This window comes from Oryctolagus cuniculus, chromosome 11 (genome assembly GCF_964237555.1).
Source record: "Oryctolagus cuniculus chromosome 11, mOryCun1.1, whole genome shotgun sequence".
Classification (NCBI taxonomy): Eukaryota; Metazoa; Chordata; class Mammalia; order Lagomorpha; family Leporidae; genus Oryctolagus; species Oryctolagus cuniculus.
The window spans coordinates 79,466,352-79,492,023 of NC_091442.1; the positions used below are offsets into that span (position 1 = coordinate 79,466,352).

The following is a 25,672-nucleotide window of genomic DNA, read 5'->3' on the forward strand; positions in this document are numbered from 1 at the left end:
ACCAGCAAGATGTAAAACTGGCTCTCAGGCTTTCCGATTTCACAGACTCAAGCATGAAGATTTACTATATTTCTGCACTAAAAGTATTAAGCATATAACAATGTCTATAAGTTATTTAAAGAGATAACAATAACATAGAAGAGCATGTATCAAGTCACTTTCCTAAACTGAGTATCTGGGACGATCTCATTCCTTGTATGCTAAGGTTTGAATATTAGTTTGGATGCTGAAAGTCTCACAAGAACAGGTGTTAAAAGTCTGGTTTTGGGGCCGACACTGTGGCATAGCAGGTAAAGCTGCCGCCTGTAGTGCTGGCATCCCATATGGGTGCCGGTTCAAGTCCCACTGCTCCACTTTTGATCCAGCTCTCTGCTATGGCCTGGGAAAGCAGTAGAAGACAGCAGCCATTTGGGGGGTGAACCAATGGAAGGAAGACCTTTCTCTCTGTCTCTCTCTCTCACTGTCTAACTCTGCCTGTCCAAAAAACAAACAAAAAAGAATGGAGGCTTAGTTCTCCATAGTTATCAATTTCCTTACATGTGGTTGAGAGAACTGTTCAGACAATTTACCATCTTCTTTGAATTCTCTGCAGTATTAATTCTTTGGTGTATACTGAAGTCAGAAGTCAGAAGTCAGAAAAGTTTTTCCATGTTCATCACATTTGTACAGTTTCTATCTTGTGAGAATTTTCTTACAACAACAAAGGTATTTTTTTTATTAAGTTTATCACAGTTACTACATTAGCAAGTTTTTTTTTCCTAGTAAATATTCTATGCTATTCTACAAGCCTTGAACTTTGGATAAGCTTTGCCATACGTATTTGTGTGGTTTTCCAAAGTTGTGTAGTTTCATATCTAGTGAGGTACAAAACCCTGATTAGATTTTTCCCCGAAGAAACCTTTTATTTAATGAGTACAAATTTCATAAGTACACCTTTAGAAATATAGTGATTCTTCCCACCATACCCGCCCTCCCACCTCTAACTCCCACCCTACCTCCTCCGCCCTTTCCCATTCCCAGCCACACTCTCCATTAAGATTCATTTTTAATTAACTTCATACATAGAAGATCAAATTTATACTAAGTGAAAATTTCAACAATTGGCACATACATGCACACAAAAAAATGTTTGAGAACAAGTTTTACAGTTAATTCTCATAATACAACTCACTGAGGACAGAGGTCCTGCATGGGAAGTAAGTACACAGTGACTCTTGCTGTAATTTAACAATTAACACTCTTGTGTATGACATCAGTGACCACCTGAGGCTCCTGACATGAGCTGCCAAGGCTATGGAAGCCTTTTGAATCCACAAACTCTGTCAGTATTTGGGCAAGGCTTAAGCAAAGTGTAAGTTCTCTCCTCTCTTCAGAGAAAAGTACATCCTTCTTTGATGGCCACTTTTTTTGGTTAGGAGTTCTTTTACACCATTGGTCTTTGAAACAGTCTCTGTCATTGAGTAGGACTTGAATGCTTTCCTCAATCATATTTATGTTTGTCTCTACTATGAATTCCCTGACAATACATAAGGTTTGAGCTTTGGACAAAAACATTACCACACACATTATGTTTACAATGCCTCCTTTCAGCACATATCTTCTGATGTCTAGTAAGATTGGCAAATTGGGTAAAGCTTTTCTACACTCATTACGTTGATAAGGTTTCTCTCCAGGATGGATTTTCTTATGCTGAGTCAGGTTTGAATGCTCAGTAAAGGCTTTGCCATGTCCTTTGCATTCATACAGTTTCTTGCCAGTATCAGTTTGTTGATGAACCCAAAGGTTGAGCATTTGATAAAAGCTTTATCACATTTGTTACATTTGCAAGGTTTTTCTCCTGTATAAATTCTCTGATGTTCTACCAGGCTTGAATCTTGAATAAAAGCCTTGCCACACACATTATGTTTGTGTGGTTTCTCCCCAGGATGTATATTCTGATGTCTAGTAAGGTGCGAGCACTGCTTAAAAGCTTTGCCACACACACACGCAGTGTCTCTCTCCAGTGTGGATTCTCTTACGTTGAGTAAGGCTTGAACACTCAGCAAAGGCTCTGCCACATTCATGATATTTGTAAGGCTTCTCTGCAGTATACATTCTCTGATGACAGGCAAGGTTTGAATTTTGGCTACAAACCTTCCACATATGTGACATTTATATGGTTTCTCTCCTGTAAGGACTCTGATGCCTGGTGAGGTTTGAACACCGAGTAAAGGCTTTGACATACTCATTACATTTGTTTTTTTTTTTTTAACTTTTATTTAATGAATATAAATTTCCAAAGTACGATTTATGGATTACAATGGCTTCCCCCACATACCGTCCCTCCCACCCACTACCCTCCCCTTTCCCACTCCCTCTCCCCTTCCATTCACATCAAGATTCATTTTCGATTATCTTAATATACAGAAGATCAGCTTAGTATACATTAAGTAAGGATTTCAACAGTTCGCTCCCACACAGAAACATAAAGTGAAAAATAATAGATGATTTTTTTTAAATGGTGATGAAATCAGATCAGACCTATTGTCATGTTTAATCCCAGTGAGAGTCAAGTTGAGAGTTGATAATTATTTTTTTTTTTTTACAGAGGATCAGTTTAGTATACATTAAGTAAAGATTTCAACAGTTTGCACCCCCATAGAAACACAAAGTGAAATATATTGTTTGAGTACTCGTTATAGCATTAAATCTCAATGCACAGCACATTAAGGACAGAGATCCTACATGAGGAGTAAGTGCACAGTGACTCCTGTTGTTGACTTTACCAATTGACACTCCTGTCTATGGCATCAGTAGTCTCCCTATGCTCCAGTCATGAGTTTCCAAGGCTATGGAAACCCTCTGAGTTTTCCGATTCTTATCTTGTTTAGACAAGGTCATAGTCAAAGTGGAGGTTCTCTCCTCCCTTCAGAGAAAGGTACCTCCTTCTTTGAAGACCTGTTCTTTCCACTGGGATCTTACTCGCAGAGATCTTTTGCCAGAGTGTCTTGGCTTTCCATGCCTGAAATACTCTCATGGGCATTTCAGCCAGATCGGAATGCCTTTAGGGCTGATTCTGAGGCCAGAGTGCTATTTAGGACATCTGCCACTCTATACTCATTACATTTGTAAGGATTCTGTCCATAATGAATTCTCTGATGATTAGTGAGGTTTGAACTTTGGCTAAATGTCTTCCCACAGTCATTACATTTGTAAGATTTTTCTCTGGTGTGTGTTCTCCCATATTGTGTAGGTAATAAAGGGGATTTTAAAATCTTCTCATGTTTAATACAGATGTTGTTGACATTAGGAGAAAGTCTTTGACATAGTGAAACTGAGGAACTGTTGTTGACAGATATTTCAACTTGATGGCATTCATACATTTTCTCATTTTGAAATCTAGATATTTCAGCCAGATGTGCTTGCAAGCTTAATCCCATCCTATTTTCAAAACACTTCACATGCTTCACATGCTTGTTTCTAGTATAATGTAAGGTACTTTTCTTTTTTTTTTGTTAAGATTTATTTATTTATTTGAAAGTCAGAGTTACACAGAGAGAAGAGAGGCAGAGAGAGAGAGAGAGAGAGAGAGAGAGAGAGAGAGGTCTTCCATCTGATGGTTCACTCCCTGATTGGCCGCAGTGGCTGGAGCTGCACTGATCTGAAGCCAGGAGCCAGGAGCTTCCTCTGGTTTTCCCATGTGGGTGCAGGGGCCCAAGAATCTGGCCCATCTTCCACTGCTTTCCCAGCCCATGGCAGAGAGCTGGATTGGAAGTGTAGCAGCTGGGTCTTGAACCGGTGCCCATATGGGATGCCGGCACTTCAGGCCAAGGTGTTAACCTGCTGCGCCACAGTGCCAGCCCCAGATAACTTTTCAGTTTTAGCATATTCCTCACAAATGGCTTGTCATGTGCGAAATACTGGTATGCACAGTCCCTATGCTTTAGGTGAAAATTAATGGGGAATTTATTATGCTGTTATTCATTCTGTGAATGAGATTTTTGCTATAATCAAATATTATTTTCACTATAATCAAAGGCACTGCTCTGATTTCTTTCATTATGTTCACACTAGCTGTCACACTCCTGCATAGTTTTCCAGGAATCCTTGAGGTCAATAGTTTTGGCACTATGACTTTCATTTCTTTCCAAGATCACCAGATGGTATAATTTCCCTTTATTAATAGCTTCTTTTAGTGACAATCTCTTGTTTGCAAATTCAGCAAAAATATCTGGGAAAGAGCCATTCTCTTTTTTTCCTCTTCCTTTGGGCTTTTTTCTCAGGAAAGATTTGCCTGAGCATGCTGGTCGCCTTGCATGATCCACTTCCAGGCTGAGTGTGAATTAGACATCAAGTAAAGGAACACAGGATTTGACTTCAACTTTCTTAGAGAGTGGGAGGCCCCTTCCTGTGTGACCTCTTGGTTTTGCTTTTTGTCTACCCTGTGCCACCACTTTCCTTAGAGGCACAGGAGACTGGCTGCACTGACACTCTGGAAGCCAATGTTCTGTGTAAGGGTGATGTGAATCTTATGTACTGGACACAGAGCAAAGCCCTGTTGATTTGGGAGATAGTCCAAGATCATTCATGTTGCAGACTATTCTAATGTTAGGCAACATGTTTCCTTTTTTCTTTTACCTATTGGAAACCAATCCACTCAAAGAACAGAAAGGAAACACAATAGCAAATGCTCACTTGTAGGGGAGCAATGATTGGAGTAGGGAAGGATAAATGAGAATAATCATGACAGTAATACTTGACAGGTGTGAAACTTACAACATGCCTCTCATTATAGTTAAATATATGTAATATTTCATTATGTTCTCATGGTAACTTGTCCTATAGGTGAGAAAACAGAGACCCAGAGACATGAAGAACTTTCTCCAGGGTGACTCAGCCGGTTAGTGTAACGACCTTTTATCTAACAACATAATGCTGTGGTTTTCCTTTTGTCTTCCTTACGCACAGTATCAAACTTCCCTTTAGCTTCTGGCTATTTGCATTTTGGAATTTCATGGAAATTCCTGATTAAGGAATTTTGTCTCAGCCCTGTTGGAATCTACCTATTTTGCTCCAGGCCAAATAGTGTAGTAGAAAGAAAAATGGTTTTAGAAACAAGAAGAGTCTGTTAAATTCCTGCTATGGACCTTCCTTCCTTCCTTCCTTCCTTCCTTCCTTCCTTCCTTCCTTCCTTCCTTCCTTCCTTCCTTCCTTCCTTCCTTCCTTCCTTTTTTATTAAAGATTTATTTATTTACTTGAAAGAGTTACACAGAGAGAGAAGGAGAGGCAGAGGGAGAGGGAGAGGGAGAGAGAGAGAGAGAGAGAAAGTCTTCCATTTGCTGGTTCACTCCCCATTGGTCACAATGGCCAGAGCTGCACTGATCTGAAGCTAGGTGCCAGGAGCTTAGGCCATAGCAGAGAGCTGGATCAGAAGTGGAAGAGCCAGGTCTCAAACTGGCACCCACATGGGATGCTGGAAATGTAGGGACAGCTTTACCTGATATGCCACAGCGCTGGCCCCTGGAATTTTCTAAAGACTATAGTTAGTCCTTTGAAATTAAATTCCCACTTTAAAAAAGTTCTATTAGCTTTTCTGCTGTCTACTGGATCCCTTAAAGAAAGAAGAAACACCTTATTAAATCCATCCTCACTGTGCCTAATGCACTTCTAGAAAATAGGGAATGCTCAGTGTCTGCTGAATTAATGAATTTATGAATAAGAAATGGAGGAATGAGGACAAGACCATAAGAAAAGTAGAAGTTCTCTCCTCCCTTCAGAGAAAAGTACATCCTTCTTTGATGGCCACATCTTTCCGCTGGGGTCTTCTTTTTGCAGAGAGCTTTCATGTAGGACATATTTTTGTCACAGTGTCTTAGCTTCCCCATGCCTAAAATACTCTCTCATGGGCTTTTCAGCCAGACCAAGAAGACTTAAGGGCTGATTCTGAGGTCAGAATGTTACTTAAATCAATTATCATTGTGTGAGTCTACTGTGTGGACTTCTTCCCATGTTGGAACATTCTCTCCTTTTCAATTCTATCTATTATTATTACCAGACATTTAACCCTATTTATATGGTCCCTTTAACACTTAATCCTGCCTTTATGATCACTTTAACACTTAATATGGTTACTTTAAACACTTAAGATGGCATTTTTACCACCCAGCTTAATGGGATTTGGGGTCCCATGTCAAGTTTTTAAATTGTATCCTTAGAAGTAAGTCCATAGGAATGTATACAGAACTATACAGCTTTACAGTTACAAATCTCCTCCTCCCTCTCTTATGGCCCAGGTGCTTGGGCCCCTGCACCGCATGGGAGACCAGGAGGAGGCTCCTGGCTCCTGGCTTCGATTCGGCATATCTCAGACCATAGTGGCCATTTGGGGATGAGAAGGAAGACCTTTCTCTCTGTCTCTCTCTCTCTCACTGTCTAACTCTACCTGTCCAAAAAAAAAAAAAAAAAAAAAAAAAAAAAGAGTTCAACAAATAGTATGAAGAAGAGAGGAAAAAAAAACTATTCCTCAGCAGTCAAGACAAGGGCTGTTCAAGTCACTGCTTCTCAAAGAGTCACTTCTACAGATTGCCTTTTAGGTGCTCTATTAGCTATCACAGATCAGGGAGAACACATGGTGTTTGTCCCTTTGGAACTGGCTTATTTATGGCAGTTTTGTGATGTTTTCCAGATTCATCCATTTTGTTGCAAATGACTGTATTTCATTTTTTTAACCACTGTGTAGTATTCCACAGTGTACATATCCCATAATTTCTTTATCCAGTCTTCAGCTGACGGGCATTTAGGTTAATTCCATGACTTAGCTATTGTGAATAGAGCTGCAATAAACATGGAGGTGCAGATAACTTTTATTTGCTGATTTCATTTCCCTTGGGTAAATTCCCAGGAGTGGGATGGCTGGGTCATATGGTAAGTTTATATTCAGATTTCTGAGGTTTCTCCAGACTAACTTCCATAGTGGTTTTACCAGTTTACATTCCCACCATCAATGGATCAGGGCACCTTTCCCCCCACATCCTCATCAGCATGTTGTTTATTGATTTCTATATGAAAGCCATTCTAACAAGGGTGAGGTAGGAGGAGTTTTCATTTCTAAAATTTAGTTTTCCTTTTTCTTCAAGTCTGTGAGATCCTATGTGTATAGTTCTTTCAGTAGAGATTTATTATTTGTTGACCACTCAACACTAATAACTCTTCCTGTGTGCACCCTGATTGCATTTAGGAGAATTAATTCTCCTCACTGGGTGTGGTCTTGCTGGGCTGGCAAATTCAGGCATTTGCACTGCCACTCAGGAGGAGGAAGTGAAGTGTGGGTTCTTGGAAGCTCCATCTATGGAGCTTCCTCCTCCTCCTCCTCCTCCTCCTCCTCCTCTTCCTTCTCCTTCTACAGGCAGAGTGGACAGTTAAGAAGTGTATGACATTGTGAGAGTTTCTTCCGTCTTTAAGTCTTATTTGGAATTATGTGAGGTGGGAGGAAACTGGAGTTCCCATATTCCAATGGCAGTATTCAGGAAAGGCTAAAAGAGTTCCTGCTACAAAAACCAGGAGTCGTTTGGTATCTGTTGTTCAAGACTTGTCTTTCAATTTGTGACTCCTCCATAACCTTTTAATTAGCCTTCCATTTGTGCTTCTCTTTGCCAGGACTGTTTATGTTGCTTATTATTATGAAGCCTTATCTGACTCATCCAGTTTTGGAAGAAGCATTGTGAAATTCAACAAATCCTGAGTTAAGAGTAGTGGGATATGGATTATAGTTGTGGCCCTGCGATCAACTCCCTTTGGGACCAGTATAGGAGTTCCATGGCCTCTCTGGACTCTGAATTTTTTCATCTATGAACGTAAGAGGCCAGATTACCTTCAAGCTTCAGTTTGTAAAACTATAAATTCATCATTTGGTTATTATTGGTTAGGAACCACTAGCAAGGTATATGATTAAATTACAGTGGCCACACCACCGATGTGATGATTAAATTAACATTTATAAGGCTGGTGCTGTGCTAGCTCTCTGCTATGGCCTGGGAAAGCAATAGAAGATGGCCCAAGTCTTTGGGCCTCTGCACTGCGTGAGAGACCTGGAAGAAGCTCCTGGCTTTGGATTGGTTCAACTCCAGCTGTTGCAGCCATTTGGGAAGTGAACCAGTGGACAGAACACCTCTCTTTCTATCTCTTCCTCTCTCTATAACTCTACCTTTCAAATAAATATTTTTTAAAAAGAGAAAATACTCATAAAAATTAAGAAATTTTATTAAAGTTTCATTTGATGTTTTGGCCACAAGATACTGTAAGTATCCTAGATGTTAATCCTTGGCCACTAGGTCTTCTCTTGAGGAGGGTGACTAGACATTAGGACATCTTCCTACAGACATAGTATACAAGGACATGTAATTGCCAGTTCTTGGAAAATATCACCTCAGTTCATTGGAGTATTCATGCAAAGCTAACTAGAAAGATGTTTGATGAGAACTGGCTTCAAAACTAGAGAGTAAGAAATGCTAACCCATTACCTCAAACTTAAAATATTTCAGCAGATATTTATCGTCAGTAAGCCACCTGGCCTTTGAGAGGATTTGTCACCATGATAAATTTGAGGAACGTGTATGCAATCTCTGATTTTGGAGTGGTTGTCACTGAATGTTTCCTAATAATTCTTCTAGGCTTTCCCTTTTTCCTGGTTTCATCTAATTTGGGCTATTCCAGTATGGATTAGCACCTTCAGTGACCCATGGATTGCACAATCACCAACTGCAAATTACTTCAGATTTGAACTAGACCTTGTGGTTATCACACTTGCTCTTTATTTCTGAACTCAATAGATCAGTAAGTAAAATGAAAGCAAAATCACATCTAGGGGTGGCGCTGTGGCATAGTGGGTAAAGCCACCGTCTGCAGTGCCAACATCTCACATGGGCACTGGTTCAAGTCCTGGCTGCTACATTTCTGATCCAGCTATCCGCTATGGTCTGGGAAAGCAGTAGAAGATGGCCCAAGTTCTTAGGCCCCTGCACTGCGTGGGAGACCTGGAGGAGGCTCCTGGATTCAGATCAGCACAGCTCTGGGGAGTGAACCATTGATGGAAGACCTCTCTCTCTTTTTCTGTCTGCAACTGCTCTCTGTAACTCTGCCTTACAAATAAATAAATAAATTTTTTAGAAAACAGCACCTAAATAAAATTTAACAATGATCCAGAAATTCTAATGATTTCCACATTTAGATATTACCTAATGCCTACAAAAATGACTTTGAGATAACAAGGAATACCTGAATGTGGTTTGCTGGACTACGCACGTCAAAGCATATCCAGTTAATTAGGTGTTACACAGATGTTTAGTCACATAAAACTGGTGGATCACTTGACTTACGTCCTTATCTGAGACATTTACTTTAACAAAGCTGAAGCTTTTCACTTCTCCAGTTCCTGCAATGGTATCCATCCCATTCATAGAGGTCAAAATTTGCAGAATAGCTTGTAGGACCACACCATGATCTATTCCTGCTGCAGCTCTAGTTTCATCTCCTTCCACCGTCCCTCATTCACTCCACTCTAGCCACACTGGCCATCTATCTTGCTGTTCTTTGAACATGACAAATATGACTGTCTCAGGGTCACTGCTTTTCCTGAGTGATGTGTCCTCTAGCACTCTACAGCTGTGTGAAATGGCCCATTCTCAAGTCACGAGCAATGTATCCTATGCTATGGGAACCAGAAGGTCTAATGGTGAATGTCAGTTCTGATGACTGCCAGATTGTTGATTGCTAGACTCTTTGATGTGCCAGTTGTTTACCATTCCTCAAAGCCAATTTGATACCAGTCTTCTGCATGGTAGCTAGATTACTACACTTACTCGTACCACCCTCATTTGGAAAAATATCACACTAGAGTTCATAAATAGTGTACCTGAGGCTGGCATTTATTCAGTGGTTAAGAAGCATGTGTCCTGGGGCGGCACTGTGGTGCAGTATTTGAAGCCGCCCCTTGCAGTGCCAACATCCCATGTGGGCACTGGTTTGAGTCCAGGCTGCTCCACCTCTGATCCAGCTCTCTGCTATGGCCTGGGAAGCATCAGAAGATGGTCCAAGTCCTTGGACCCCTGCACCCACATGAGAGACCCGGAAGAAGCTCCTGGCTTCAGATCGGGGCAGCTCCAACTGTTGTGGCCATCTGGGGAGTGAACCAGCGGATGGAAGACCTCTCTCTCTGTCTCTACTTCTCTCTGTCTCTCTGCCTCTTTATAACTCTGCCTTTCAAATGAATAAACCCTTAAAAAAAAAGTGGCATGTGCCCCATATCATGTCTAAGTTTCAAACCCACCTCCAGCTCCTGATTACAACTTTCTGCAAATGCAGATTCCAAGAAGCAGCAGGTGATGGCTCAAGTTATTGGGCTCCTGCTACTCATGTGAGAGACATGTGACTGAATTCTTAACCACTGGTTTCTGCCTGGTTCAGTCTGCCACTGTGGACAATAGGGGGGTAAATCAGCAGGTCGGAATCTCTCTCTGTACCTGCCTGTCTGTCTCACTGCCTCTCAAACATAAAATAGTTAACAGTATTTGTTGAGCGTTTATATATCCCAAAAATATTCATTTAATACACATAACATCTTCTTGAGATGTGCACTATTAGCCACATTTTATGGATGGCCAAAAAGAACCTTCGAAAGAGTTGACAGTCTTGCCTCAGCTCTCACAGGAACAAGCATAGAGGTCAGAGTCCAACTAGGTCATTATTGGTTCCAGAAGCCATGAACTTAATAACTATGTTGGGTCAAGGTAGGAAATAATCCATTCTCCCACATTCTGTCACTGTAATCATGTCATTTTCACTTTAAAAACAAAGCATAATTTGGTTCAGGTTGTAGTCTCTGCAGCCTGGGACAGATGTGAGACTCAAGCCCTATGTTAGAATCGGAATCAGAAGCAACTTGATACCAACTGGATGTGATGACTGCACCTGAGATCACTGCTGCAACATTCGCAGAATGTGAGAATACTTATCTCCCCATGTGATCTAAATTCAAACAATGGTGAGGATGGTAACTATTTTTAAAGGTTGCCTCAGGGTTACAAGAAGTATAAAATCAGTAACCTAGGGTCTTCTGCTCACTACCCCTATTTGAAATATAAAGTTCCTTCACTTTGCTCATTTTATTTGTTTTACATTTTAGACTTCCTGGTGTGGTTTGTTTAGAAGGAAGGGTTCTGGTGCTTTAATAAGAAGATGAAAATCTCAAATCCAGGGAGTCACTACTGATGTCTCTTCCTCTTCCCTTTTTAGGTCAGGGCCTGGTAAGGAGCTTAAATCAGTCTGTGGCCTCACAGGGATTTTGTCAACAGAGGCAGTATATTTGGACATGGACCCACAGAGATTTCCTGTTGTCCCAGCCTTCTGGATGCAAGTTGACATGCTGGCAAGGATGCCTTTGAAACGTTTTTCCAGGTTTCTCTTTTGAAGTGTGGAGATAAACAAAGCCCTTCTTTATAGTCTATTGTCTTTAATTATTTCTGTTTTCACTGTGGACAAAAATAAAAGGTTTTAAAAATTCCAGCTATTTCTATTCTTAGTATTAGAAAAGAAAACTTGAATTTCTCCAGGATAGCAATTGTGTGGTTACTGGGGCCTCGTGAAATTCGGATGCACTAAAGGGATTTTGGCCCAGTCTAAAGCTGTACTGTGACTTGCACATTTTATTTTGGGTGGTAGACGAGTGAGGAATTCTGCTCCAATAGCTGCTATGTTTTCCACACTGGGAGAGCAGTTTCACCTTCTGAGTCCCAAAAGCCTCTTCTCCCACTCCCATTTTAGCTGTTGGAGCTGTATTTCAAGAATTACAAGCAGATATAGATTTGAAAGTATTTTATCACTTTGCTACGTGATTTTCAAACTGAGCTTTTATGGGTACAGAATAAAATGTAGTGATGCAAGTATATAAATACTTACCTTTTTAAATCACTAGCTCAGCAGGTTCCACAGAAATGTGGCATAAAATATAACATGAGAAGAAAGAAACCTCAGCTTTAGGATTTGGTTCTTTTTTTATAGTTTGTTGAACTTTTAATTCTGTTTGTATTTTGTTTTCCTGATTTTCTTCCATTGTCTATATTCTCTTATAGCTGACTGAGCTGCTTTAAAATGATCATTAATTTCTGGATGTATGTTTCTTTAGGATCAGTTAGGCTTTATTCTGCTCCTTTAGTGGTATCATGTTTCTGTTATCAGTGATCCTTGTGGCTATGAATTGGTGTCTGTGCACTTGAACAAGTGCGTTCCTACTGCAATCTTTTCAAACTTGTGTTGGCAAGGAAGTCCCTTCACCAGCCATATCTCCAGCAAGCTGTCTTGGGATGTCTATGTTTGCCTCTGGAGTCCCTTTGCAAGCTGAACTGATATCCAGGTCATTAGGTGGGCAGGTCTGGAGTCTGTGTCCACGGGTCTATAGGGACCAACCTGAGTCTGCTTTGAGACTAGATTTATGGTGGCTGGCCTGTTTATTTTTTCTAAAGATTTATTTCTTTATCTGAAAGGCAGAGTTACAGAGAGTAAGGGAGAGAGAGGGAGAGATGTTTCATCTGCTGGTTCACTCTCCAAGTGGCCACAGCAGCCAAGGCTGGGCCAGGTTAAAGCCAGGAGTCCAGAACTCCATCCAGGCCTCCCAAGTGCGGTAGCAAGGGCCCAAGTACTTGGGACATCTTCTGCTGCTCTCCCAGATACATTAGCAGAGAGTTGGACTGGAAGCGGAGGAGCCAGGATTTGAACTGGCACTCAGATGATATGCCAGCATCATAGGAAGCAGTTTAACCTACTGGGCCACAATGCTGGCCCATGGCCCATTTCTAAAATAGGCCTGGATCCTGAAACAGCACTGGATCTTGGGTCTACAAAGGCTGGCCTAGATCCTTGACCCACAGGGACGTTCCTGGAGTTTAGGTTTATTTGAGGTGCCTTATACCAGAGGGTGTGGAGGTAGACTAGGCCCTTGGTCTGCTCAAGTGGGTCTCAACCCTACACCAACTTGTGCAAACAGCCATGGGGACTGGCCTGTAGTCTTGGGTCAGTCTGGCTATGAGAAGGACTTATGACCTGAATCCATGGTTCCAGTTGAGAGCTTGGGTCTATAGGCACTGATCTGATGCTTGGTCCTATTAAAGCCAGCCTGGAGCTTTGGTCTGAGGGTACAGGCATAAAGGTTAAATCCTTAGGGTTGATTTGGAGTCTTGAACTCCAGCTGGTTGCCTGGCACTGGAACAACCCTGGAAGATAGGTCTGTGGAGGCAGACTAGTATTGTGGCGGCCATGGGAATCATCTTGGAACCTGCTTCTACTAGGGCAGATGTGAATGTTGTGTACTATGGAGCAGGGGCTGGAGTGGCTGGCCTGGTATTGGGTGAGACTATAGCTTTTTCCATAGGGGTTGGTCTAAAGCTTGTGTACATGTGCTTCCCATGTGCCTGGAACCACAGGGGCTGGTCTAAAGTTGGGTTCCATGGGCATCAGTCCTGCACTGACGTGGGCTTTGGAGGCTGGGCTTGCTGGAGATGGGGCTGGAGCCTGGGTCCACAGGGGCAAACCTGACACTGGGCATGCCTAGAGCGTATATCACAGGGTCTTGGTCTAAAACATGGGGCTGTGTGTTTCTATGTTAGACCCGGAACCATGGTGGTGTGCCTGGAGCCAGAGTCTACAGCAATGTCAGGAGTGTAGGGCATAAGTCTGTAAGTGTTGCCCAGGCCTGGGGGGAGGGATGATATGGGTAATGTGAAATTGTCTTCCTACCCTCTTCAGAGCATATTTTCTTATTTCTCTGCTACACCAGGTATACTCTCTCATCTATATCCCTAGCTTTAATGTGTTTTTGCTTCCAACAACTCCTGACTGTCATTCTTCAAAGGACTATCCTCGGGCTACTGGACAGAGAACTAGAAGAGCTTGGAGGTTTCTGATCTCCAAGGGTGAGGCTTAGCTAATGAATGAGCACTTTGGGAGATGAAAGGAAGGTTCTTTGCCGTAGGGAACAACTTTGAGGCTGTAACATGTATTCCAGAGACGTCCTGTGGAATCACACGGCAAATGTACTCCAAGGAACTGGCTGAAGCATGAGAGTGTCCTCATGCTTTCCTTCTCTTCTCTGTTGTGCTGCCCCACTTCCTCAGCCCTGTCTACAGGAGCATTTCCTTGCACACAGATCCTCATCCCAGGGTCTGCTTCTGGTCAGTCACTGCTTTCCAAAGATTCCCTCTGCTTCGCCAGAACAGAATTCAGTAACATAGTATCTGTATCTTCCACATTAGACTAAATACTCTGCTTATGGAGGTAATGCAGGAGTGAGATTTGATTCTGATATGTTTTCTTACTGAACTTGGAAATAAGAGTTGATGCTGAGAAAGTTAAATTAATGAATCATTTGCAAGTCATGGAGTCTGCAGTCAGTATTTTATCTGGATTGCATCTGGATTTATGTTAAGGGAAAAATCTCTCTCACTGTAATTATTATGAATAAATTAGTCACAGACAAAATGTGCTTCCTTTATTTAAACACTGTGAAGTATTGGATGACAAAGACTCATTCCACCTTGAACTTACTCAGTTCTAAAGTAAAAGTGAAAGATAGTACCATCTCTTCCCTCAATAATGATAAATTGCCCTATCTTTTACATTATGTTATAGAGCATGGGGAGGGACTATGTTTTTGTTGCCTTTTAATTTATATTTGCTTACATAGCTCTTGGAATTATTGTGAAGATGTGGTTTGTTGATGTAAGCTTATAATCAAGGAAATTGGATGATGTCATCTAATTGAGGTCTGCTCTGCTTCCCTTTTGTGCATAATGGAAACAGAGTAAGTAAAATGGTATGGTAGGTTAACTGGCAATATTTTAGTATTCAAGCTTCATATGAAAGTAACTTTCCATTGACTTGTTCTGTGCATAAGGAAGAGGATAACTAAGAAAGGGGTTAATATATTCCTTAAATGTAGTTTCTTATCTTCATCACTTACCCTTAGAAAGTAATAAATATTTATTCAGCACACGGTGAAATACTACACTCCTCTCATCAGATACAATTTTCATTTTCCATATGGATTTTCATAATCCCAGTGGAAACATGCCGTTCAAGAAGTACCTCATCAGAACTACAGAACAGATTAGTCGGGGCCGGCGCTGAGGCGCAGTAGGTTTATTCTTTGCCTGCGGTGCGGCATCCCACAAGGGGGCCGGTTCTAGACCCAGCTGCTCCTCTTCCAGTCCAGCTCTCTGCTGTGGCCTGGGAAAGCAGTGCTTGGGCCCCTGCACCTGTATAGGAGATCAGTAAGAAGCACCTGGCTCTGGCTTCCGATAGGTGCAGCTCCAGCCGTTGTGGCCATTTGGGGAGTCAGCCAAAGGAAGGAAGACTTTTCTCTCTGTCTCTCCCTCTCACTGTCTGTAACTCTACCTCTCAAATAAATAAATAAAATCTTAAAAAAAAAAAACCCACATTTGACTTCACTAAACATAGAAATGCAATTTAGATTTTTCATCCTTTATTACTTCACTTTATTTCCTTCACAAGGACACAGTATAGGAAGAATTTTTTCCTTTCTGCCTTACTGTGTGAACAGAACTCTTCTCACAAGGAAGCTTACAGATTCTAGACTCATCCCCACATGTGAAAGTTCTACCCAAAGCACTTCGCTCAAGTTGCATCGCTGAAACCTTAGTTCTGCCAGGAAACATGAGGAAGAAATCAAGTTATCCAGTGGCCAACATTTAGTACACTAAATCTTTGTTTGCATATATATATGTATATATAATTAAATATATATATATTTCATCAAGCACTCCTGGAGTGCCCATTTTGGAAACACCACAGTTACAATAATTAAATCAAATAAGTTAACACATACAGTGTACTTGAAATGCCTCCAGAAACATGGTAAGTTCTTAGTACACAATAATTTTCTCATATGCTCTCAAATCCTCGTCTGAAATCCCTGGCATCGGATGCATTTGGAATTTAGAAATTTTTGGATTTTTAAACAGAAGTAACTCCAGTGCCCTAAAAATCAAACATATTGGTATTTCTGCACTGAAATATATGAATATTCACATGAAGTATATTACAAATAATCTCACATTAATTAAGATCAAATTTTGCCACTGAATAAATTATTTTAAAACTTTTGGGTTTTTAAAGTTTTTTGAATTTTGTAATTACAGATGAGGTATTATAACCATGTGTCATCATCACCAGTACTAGTTATTAAATTATATTTTATTTCTGAACCTACATCCTTTTTGAGAATTAAAACTTAGATAGGCAAACAAGTTATTGGAATCCTCTAATAATAACTTTCATTTCTAACGGATTTATTTTAAGAAAGATTTTTACCATAAGCACTGTAAGTAATTTTTTAAAAGACTTATTTATTTACTTGAAATGAAAAATTAGCAGAATTATCTGTTTTGGCCTCCAGGGAGCCAGAACGGATGTGCTGTGTGGGCCAGTTTCAAAGCCAGGAGCCAGGAGCTTCATCCAGGTCTCTCATGTGGGTGGCAGGGGCCCAAGCACTTGAGGCATCTTCTGCTGCTTTTCCCAGGCCATTAGCAGACCTGGAAAGAGGTGGAGTAGCAAGGGCATGAACTGGTGCCCATATGGGATGACAGAGTTGCAGGAGGTAGCTTAGCCTGATATGCTACAATGCCAGTCCCAGGAATTATTTCATCAGAGCTTTCTTTGTTCCACATGTATTCTGGCATTTTACTGATCAAAATGTGTTTAGCTCCAGACAAACCTACTTTTAAGGTCTGGCTGTACCACTTTGGATAGCAGTTCAAGCAATATCTTCCGTGAATTTCAAGGAAAAACAGTTCTGTCGCTCCCCCTCTTCTTGGAGGAACGACACTAAGCCCTGCCTAGGCTTCCTATCCGAGTCACGGCACCATTATGTCGCTCCCCCTCTTCGTGGAGGAACGACACAGGACCCTGCGCTGTTCTTTCGTCTGCTCGGCCCTCCCCGGGTTTGCTGCTGGTTCTTCCCGGGTTGGCTACTATCCCTTCCACCTCCGTGGAAGGGCAGTTCCCCCTGGCCACATTCCCCACTTCCGCAGGGGAGCGGCACACCGCCGGCTGGCTCTTCTCGGGGGCTGCACAGGTGTTCCTTCAGCTAGATGTTCCCCTTAGATGTTCCCTTTAGATGTTCCTGGTGCATGCCGTCTCTCTCCTCCTTTATAGTCCTCCTCCGCCAATCCTAACTCAGCTGCCCACACGCCGAGTACGCTGCTCTCCAATCAGGAGCAAGTCCTACAGTTTATTGGTTGAACTGGAGGCAGCTGTGCGGAAGCTGTTTACTTCTCTCCCAGCGTCATATTGTGGGAGAGCAGATGCATAGAATAAGTCTTAATTCCAGTAACTCAGTCTAGTCCGGGTTGCTCCCCACAAGTTCCAGCATTAGTAAATAGTAAAATCCAAATGAATATAATTATTAGCTCTAAAAGAACCAGTGCCCAGATGGGATGCTAGCATCTCAGGCATCTATGCTGGTCCCATATTAGGTAACTTCATCTAGTGAGTTTTGCATCATGGAGTGCTAGATATCATTGTATTCATTTAATGAATATTGGACATTGTTCACATTGTTACAATTAACTAGATTCTTTTTTCTCCCTTTTTTAATTTTATTTTTTTAAAAATTTATTTTATTTATTTGAAAGACAGAGTTAGAGAGGGAGGTAGAGACAGAGAGAGAGAGGTCTTCCATCTGTTGGGTCACTCCCCATATGGCTGCAACAGCTGGAGCTGCACCAATCAGAAGCCTGGAGCCAGGAGCTTCCTCCGAGTCTCCAACGTGGGTGCCGGGGCCAAAGGACTTGGGCCATCTTCTATTGCTTTCCCAGGCCATAGCAGAGAGCTGGATTGGAAGAGGAGCAGCCGGGACTAGACCCAGGCCAGGGCGTTAACCTTCTGCGCCACAGCGCGGTCCCTCTCCCTAACTTTCTAAGGACAGATTGAGAGAGGCGTGAATAGTGAGGCTAGTTAGCGCCACATCTAGGGTGAGACCCTTCCCAGATTTCTTCTGAATGATCTGGGTACCTACCAGTTTCCATGTTGCCATTGTGGACCACTTATGATATCCAAATAGTTCTACTTATTACCACCTCCCCTATCCCTACCCCTAGCAAACATTCTTTCCCTGGTATTTTTTCCTCGTTTGGCCTCATCAAGTTTTACCCTCTACAAGTACAAATAGGTTTTCAACAAAAATTTAGTATTCATGCATCATGACATCTGCAAACAGCTACAAGTTGAGAACTACTTTCTGATCGTTATACACTTTCTTTCATCCTTTTGCCTAGGTCTCCACCTAGGACTTCTGACACACTGAATAAAAGTGGTCAAAGTGGGAATCATTTTCTAATTCCGGATTTTAGAGAGAGAACCTTCAGCACTTCCCCATTCTCTATGATATTAGTTGTTGGCTTGTTGTATGTGGCCTTTATTATGTTGAAATACATTTATTCTCTACTGAACTGGTTTACAGATTTTATAAGGAAAGGATGCTGAATTTTATAAAATGCATTTTTCTGCATCTATCCAGATGATCAAATTATTTTAAATTTAACCAAACAGGTGAAAGATTTTAACAATCAAAACTACAATCACTGATGACAGAAACAGAAGATAAAAAAAAAGAACAAAATGGAAAGATATCCCATTACAGGTCATAAGATTCAATATCATTAAAATATCCGTTGTACCCAAAGCAATTTAGATACAATGCAATCCCTTTCAAAATACAAATGACATATTTTTTCCCAATGAACTGGAAAAAATAATATTAAAAGTTGTATGAAAACACTAAAATCGCCAAATAGTCAAAATAAGCTAGAGCAAAAAGAACAAAGCAGGAAACATTATAGTACCATACTTTAAAGCCATGATGAAGGTATAGTAATTAAAATGGAATGACACTGGCATAAAAACAGATCCATAGACCAATGGAACAGAATGGAGACCCAAGGAGTAAACCCATGCATCTATAGATGCCAACTAATTTATGGCAAAAGTGCTGAGAACACACTTTGGAAAACAGATAGTGTTTTCAGTGAACAGGACTGGGGAAATTGGATACCCACATGAAGAAGAAACTAAAAATCTATCTCATCATATACAAAAACAAACTTACAATGGTTAAAGGCCTAAATATAAGACCTGGAACTTTGAAACTAGCACCCCATATGGGTGCTAGTTTGGGATCCAGTTTGAGTTTGGATGCTATACTTCTGATAAAGCTCCCTCTAATGCGCCTGGGAAAGCAGCAGACAATAGCCCAAGTGCTTGCGCCCCTGTACCCATATGGAAATCCGGAACAAGTACCTGGCTCCTGGTTTTGGCCTGGCCCAGCCTTGGCTTTTGCAGCCATTTGGGGAGTGAACTAGTAGATGGAAGGTCTTTAAAAAAAAAAAGAAATTATTAGAAGAAACCATAGAGGAAATGCTTCAAGACACTGGAATAGGAAAGGATTTTTGGATCAGATCCCAAAAACAAAAATGAAAAATGAGATCTCACCAAACTAAACAGATTTTGCACAGCAGAAGAAACAAAAAGAGTGAACAGAAAGCTTACAGGATAGGAGGAAATATTTGCAAACAATAGATCTGACTAGAATATGTGTGTGCGTGCATATATATATGTATGTACATTTTTTTGTGTGTATATATATGTTATATATAATTTAAACCCAATAGCAACACTCAAAAAATAATCCAATTAAAGAATGTGAAGACTGGGCTGGCACTGTGGCTCACTTGGTTAATCCTCTTCCTATGGTGCCGGCATCCCATATGGGTGCTGGGTTCTAGTCCCAGTTGCTCCTCTTTCAGTCCAGCTGTGGCCCGGGAGGGCAGTGGAGGATGGCCCAAGTGCTTAGGCCCCTGCACCTGCATGGGAGACCAGGAAGAAGCACCTGGCTCCTGGCTTTGGATCGGTGCAGTGCTGGCTGTAGCAGCCATTTGGGGAGTGAACCAATGGAAGGAAGAGCTTTCTCTCTGTCTCTCTCTCTCTCTCTCTTTCAATGTCTAACTCTATCTGTTAAAAAAAAAAAAAAAAAAGAATGTGAAGACTAACATGGCTGTAGGTTACCCACCTAACAGTAAAAAAAAAAAAAAGGCCCAATTCACAATAGCTACAAAAAATTAAATATCCTGGAATACATTTAACAACGGTAGTCAAATATCTCTACAATGAAAATTACAGAACAATAAAGAAAGCAATAGAAGAAGACACAAAAAATGGAAACGTCTTCTATGTTCATGAAGGAATTAATACCATCAAAATGTCCATACTACCTAAAGAAATTTACAGATTCAATGCTACCCAATTAAAATACCAGGGATATTCTTCCCAGATCTAGAAATAAATGATGCTAAAATTCATATAAAAACACAGGAGACCCTAAATAGCTAAAGCAATCTCACAGAACAAAAACAAAGCCAGAGACATATACCAGATTCCATGAAAAGAAGTCAGCTAGTGAGGAAGAAAAATAATATTTTGATTACAAAATTGAAAAATTCCTTCAGCTGTGCCTTAGCTGGCATAATTGTGAAAGCACTTCATCCTATTTATGGGCAAGCTGTAGAAATAGCAGGCATGACTGGATTCCACATCAGAATCTGGCTGTATCAAGCTCAGGGAAAGCTCTTCTCCTGAAGTGGAAAAGTCAGGTAGACCTGGTGGCCGGCGCCGCGGCTTAATAGGCTAGTGCTCCGCTTGCAGTGCTGGCACCCCAGGTTCTAGTCCCGGCCGGGGTGCCGGATTCTGTCCCGGTTGCCCCTCTTCCAGGCCAGCTCTCTGCTATGGCTTGGGAAAGCAATAGAAGATGGCCCCAAGTGCTTGGGCCCTGCTCCCGCATGGGAGACCAGGAGAAGCACCTGGTTCCTGGCTTTGGATCAGCGGGCTGCACTGGCCACACAGCCGTTGGCGGCCATTGGAGGGTGAATCAACCGCAAAGGAAGACCTTTCTCTCTGTCTCTCTCTCTCTCACTGTCCACTCTGCCTGTCCAAAAAAAAAAAAAAAAAAAAAAAAAAAAAAAAAAAAAAAAAAAAAAAAAGAAAACCACGATCAAAGACCATTTCTGACTAAAACTAAACTTGGAACTTTTTTTGAATTGCCTTTAATGTAACGAATGTTTTCTCACACTTAAACTTAACCAAACATGAGAGGGATTGAATTTGTCAAATTCTTCAAATCTTTTCATGATGAAAACTGTTGACAACTGGAAATAGAAGGAAATTACAGCAACATTATAAAGACCATAAAAGCTCACAGTTAATATCATACTCAAATGTGAAAAAATTGAAAGCTCTTCCTTTAAGATCTGGAACAAGGTAAGGATGCTCCCTCTCAACAATTCTATTCAGCCTAGTACTGAGGTCCTAGCTGGAGCTATTCAACAAGAAACAAAACGCCCAATTGAAACAGGAGAAGTAAAACTATATTTCTCGGCAGTTGATAGGAACTTATATATAGAAAAATCTAAAGAAAAATGTTAGAACTAATAAACAAACTCAGTCAAGTTGCAGCACATAAAGGCAACAAAGAAAAATTAGCTGTGTTTCTACACACCAGCAATGATCTATCTGAATGGAATGCAGGGTATCACTTGGCTTGTCACTTTGGCTTTGGTTCTAAGTGAACCCAGGAGTGCAGTCTCAGTGATTGCTTCCATCCTAATCAGTGTCAGCTGTGTCTATAAGTGACATGGTGGTCTAGTCTGCTGCAGTTCAGAGAAGTGTGGCTTTAAGATGAATAAGGGTTTCCTGGGATGTATGTCTTTGATTCAGAGAGTTGTCAGTCTCCGTGGTGAATGTGATGTGGTGCTGAGGGAGACAAGGGTGGTTGCTCCCCTTGACCTACTGGGAAGCCTGAGTGATGCCAGGGCTGTGGCACCAACTGCTGCGGCTCTAGGACTGTGTAATGTGGATGGCACCTTCTCAGATCCTACTAGGAGAGCTCAACAGATGCTGTGCTTATAAAACCATAGCCCTAGTCCCAGGACTAGAGGATGTGACGTGAACCCTGTTCCAGTCCTACAGAACGACTACAAGTTGAGAAGATTTTACTCTGAGGGTACGAGTCCAGAGAACTGGAATGCAGATAGATACCAGTGGCACCAAGAAGTTTAGAACAAATTATTAGTCCTGGTTTTGCAAGGTATAGTGGGGTCATGGTGGGAGCAGATATTTTTATGGGATGCTTCTGCTGTTAGCCCTCAGTAGCTAGGGCAAATCTCCCTGGCTCACGTGGAGTGTGAGTGTAGCTCTAGAGCTAATGCCCCCAAACTCCCGCAGCTGCAGGATGCATGGGATCTGTTCTTTGCCCCACGTGTTGCCCTGACTCTGACTACAATGCTGGCAGGAGCAGAATAGAGGGGTGCTGTGAGGCTTTTTACTGCCAAGTATGATGCTCTGTGCAGGTGGGGACGGGAGTACAAGAAAGCAACATGGCTTCCTGTTCCAAGCCCAGCAGTTGCTCAGACATAGTCAACTCTCCAGCTGAAGTCAGTCAGTGGCTGACTGTGGAATTCCCTGTCAGCTAAAACTGTGAGTGCTGGGGAGTGCGGGCATTTCTTCCTACCTTCAGATGGTAAGATGGCAGCTCCCAGCCGACAAGCTGGCTGTGCTGTGCAGGTGGTGCTGGTTGCAGCAATGTCTCTGTCTTCTCTCCTCTTGTGCCATGGAGCCTTTGTTGTGTTTTTTGTTTGTTTGTTTTTGCTTCTTTGCTGGAAATTTCCATTAGTCAGACCAAAAAGTAGTCCTTCCTTTGTTATTTTCATATCCCAGATCAGCTTAAGTTAGTGGTTATATCCTAGTCAGCCATCTTGGATCTCACCCTTGTTCCCCATATTTAATGTGTATAAGATTCCTAGGAGGTTAAAACCACGGCAGGGTCCAGGTACCACAAGTAATTCTGGCACAATGCGTCCTTCAAAACCCTATGGGAAATAATGAATTGCATCTCATAGGAAAGAGGAGAGCATGCCTGTGAAACACTGGGCACAATCCTGGCATACACTTAGTGGGTGGACGTGTTATCACTAATCTATTTAAGTGTTATGGACAGAGGGAGGGATCTAAGAGTTTAGATGATATAGCAGATGATGTCACATAGTATGTTAGGGCAATGACAATGAAGAAGATGGCAATATTAACATTCTAGTTTCCTCTATTTGGAGATAGAAATCACAAAGAGAAGAAAGGGAATGATATCAGTCCTTATCATTCACATCTTCAAATCTTCTTGAAAGAACTTAACGAGGGTTGCCTTGAGGGTTTGCAGGAAAAGTCTACTATTTTCCAAGTGTCCCTCTGATCATACTTGTATTTCCTTCCTTACTTGGATGTGCCAACTTCATTTACTGGGTATTATCTTGATGCTACAATTTAATGTAAAAAAGCAAAATATAAATATCTACATGAGGCAATATTTAGTTTGAATGTTTAAGCAAAGTATCATTTGTCAGTGGTTCAACTATTTAATAGTTATTTTAATAAATTCTTTGTTTTGATAGGGTGAGTAGCAAAGGAAACTGGAGCTCTTACTATATCTATTAGAAAGAAAGGAAACCCAAGTAAATGGAAAAACAGGACAAGATGTAGAAAGAATATTAAAAATGGAAAACTAATCCATATTTACTTTTGACTGAAAGTTGGATTGGTGTCCATTGGCATTCTAAAGAAGAGTTTAGTCATGCAGTTTCAAATACAGGCAGCTCTTCTGGATAATGTATGAATTTTTTAAAACCCATTTTTTCAATTTTCTTCAATTCATCTTTTAATGAAGGCAGCATATCATACTGTAGTGTAATATTTGGCCATGGAAATCCAGTCTTAAAATAGTTTCAAACCTGTCTTATTATAATTAAACATTGCAGATATATCTGAAGACTAATGTGACAACTTTTATACCATCACTAAAAGATTTTAAAGAATTCAAAGTATATTTGGTTTTACTGTATTTCAAAAATTAAGATACACAAACATGTACTTCAAGTACACAAAGACTGTAGCTTAGATTGTGATAGAAAACACAAGGACGGTTCCATGAGCCTGAAAATACAACCTGAAGTTTGAAATTAGGCTCACCAAGAATGGGATTTGTGTGATACTTTGCAAATCACTTAACATTTCTGAACCAGTTTCTTCCTCTGTGAAATGGCAAGTTACAATACATACAAAATATCTATTGTAGTAGCTGGTTAATATCACAGTGTAGTAACTTCTTTTATAATTTATTTTTAACTTTTATTTAATAAATATCAATTTCCAAAGAACAACTTTTGGATTATAGTGGCTTTTTCCTCCCATAACCATCCTCCCACATGCAACCATCCCATTTCCCGCTCCCTCTCCCATACCATTATTCATCAAGATTCATTTTCAATTATCTTTATATACAGAAGAACAATTTAGTATATATTAAGTAAAGATTTCAACAGTTTGCACCCACACAGAAACACAAAGTATAAAGTACTGTTTGAGTACTAGTTATACCATTAATTCACATTGTACAACACATTAAGGACTGAAATCTTACATGGGGAGTAAGTGCACAGTGACTCCCATGGTTGATTTAACAATTGACACTCTTATTTATGATGTCAGTAATCACCCGAGGCTCTAGTCATGAGTTGCCAAGGCTATGGAAGCTTTTGAGTTCACCAACTCTGATCTTATTTAGCAAAGGCCATAGTCAAAGTTGAAGGTCTCTCCTCCCTTCAGAGAAAGGTACCTCCTTCTTTGATGGCCTGTTCTTTCCACTGGGATCTCACATTCAGAGATCTTTCTTTTAGGTCTTTTTTTTTTTTTTGCCAGAGTGTCTTGGCTTTCCATGCCTGAAACACTCTCATGGGCTTTTTAGCCAGATCTGAATGCCTTAAGGGGTGATTCTGAGGCCAGAGTGCTGTTTAGGACATCTGCCAGTCTATGAGTCTGCTGTGTATCTCACTTCCCATGTTGGATCATTCTCTCCTTTTTAATTCTATCAGTTAGTATTAGCAGACACTAGTCTTGTTTATGTGATCCCTTTGACACTTAATCCTATCATTATGATCAATTATGAACTGAAATTGATCACTGGGACTAGTGAGATGGCATTGGTACATGCCACCTTGATGGGATTGAATTGGAATCCCCTGGCACGTTTCTAACTCTACCATTAGGGGTAAGTGTGATTGAGCATGTCCCAAACTGTACATCTCCTCCCTCTCTTATTCCCACTCATATTTAACAGGGATCACTTTCCAGTTAAATTTAAAAACCTAAGAATAATTATGTGTTAATTAAAGAGTTCAACCAATGGTATTAAGTAGAGCAAAAAAAAAATACTAAAAGGAATAAAGCAGTAAGTTATTCCTCGACAGTCAGGACAAGGGCTAATCAAGTCATTGGTTCTCATAGTGTCCATTTTGCTTCAACAGGTTTCCTTTTAGGTGCACAGTTAGTTGTCACCAATCAGGGAGAACATATGATACTTGTCGCTTTGGGACTGGCTTATGTCACTCAGCATGATGTTTTCCAGATTCCTCCCTTTTGTTGCAAATGACCAGATTTCATTGTTTTTGACTGCTGTATAGTATTCTATAGAGCACATATCCCATAATTTCATTATCCAGTGTTCTGTTGATGGGATTTAGGTTGCTTCCAT

At 41.0% G+C, this 25,672-nt stretch overlaps 1 long non-coding RNA gene and 1 pseudogene across 1 annotated transcript in view; both read right to left on the bottom strand.

Moving 5' to 3' along the window:
- Positions 1-1,430: 1,430 nt before the first annotated feature.
- LOC138844493 (zinc finger protein 677-like) lies at positions 1,431-22,507 on the bottom strand (annotated as a pseudogene).
- A 75-nt stretch (positions 22,508-22,582) lies between these two features.
- The window catches only part of LOC103348333 (uncharacterized), a 166,085-nt gene continuing 162,995 nt past the window's right edge, over positions 22,583-25,672 (bottom strand). The window contains exon 5 of the long non-coding RNA XR_011380180.1: positions 22,583-23,402. This is a non-coding gene — a long non-coding RNA (uncharacterized lncRNA). The remainder of the gene's footprint in view (positions 23,403-25,672) is intronic.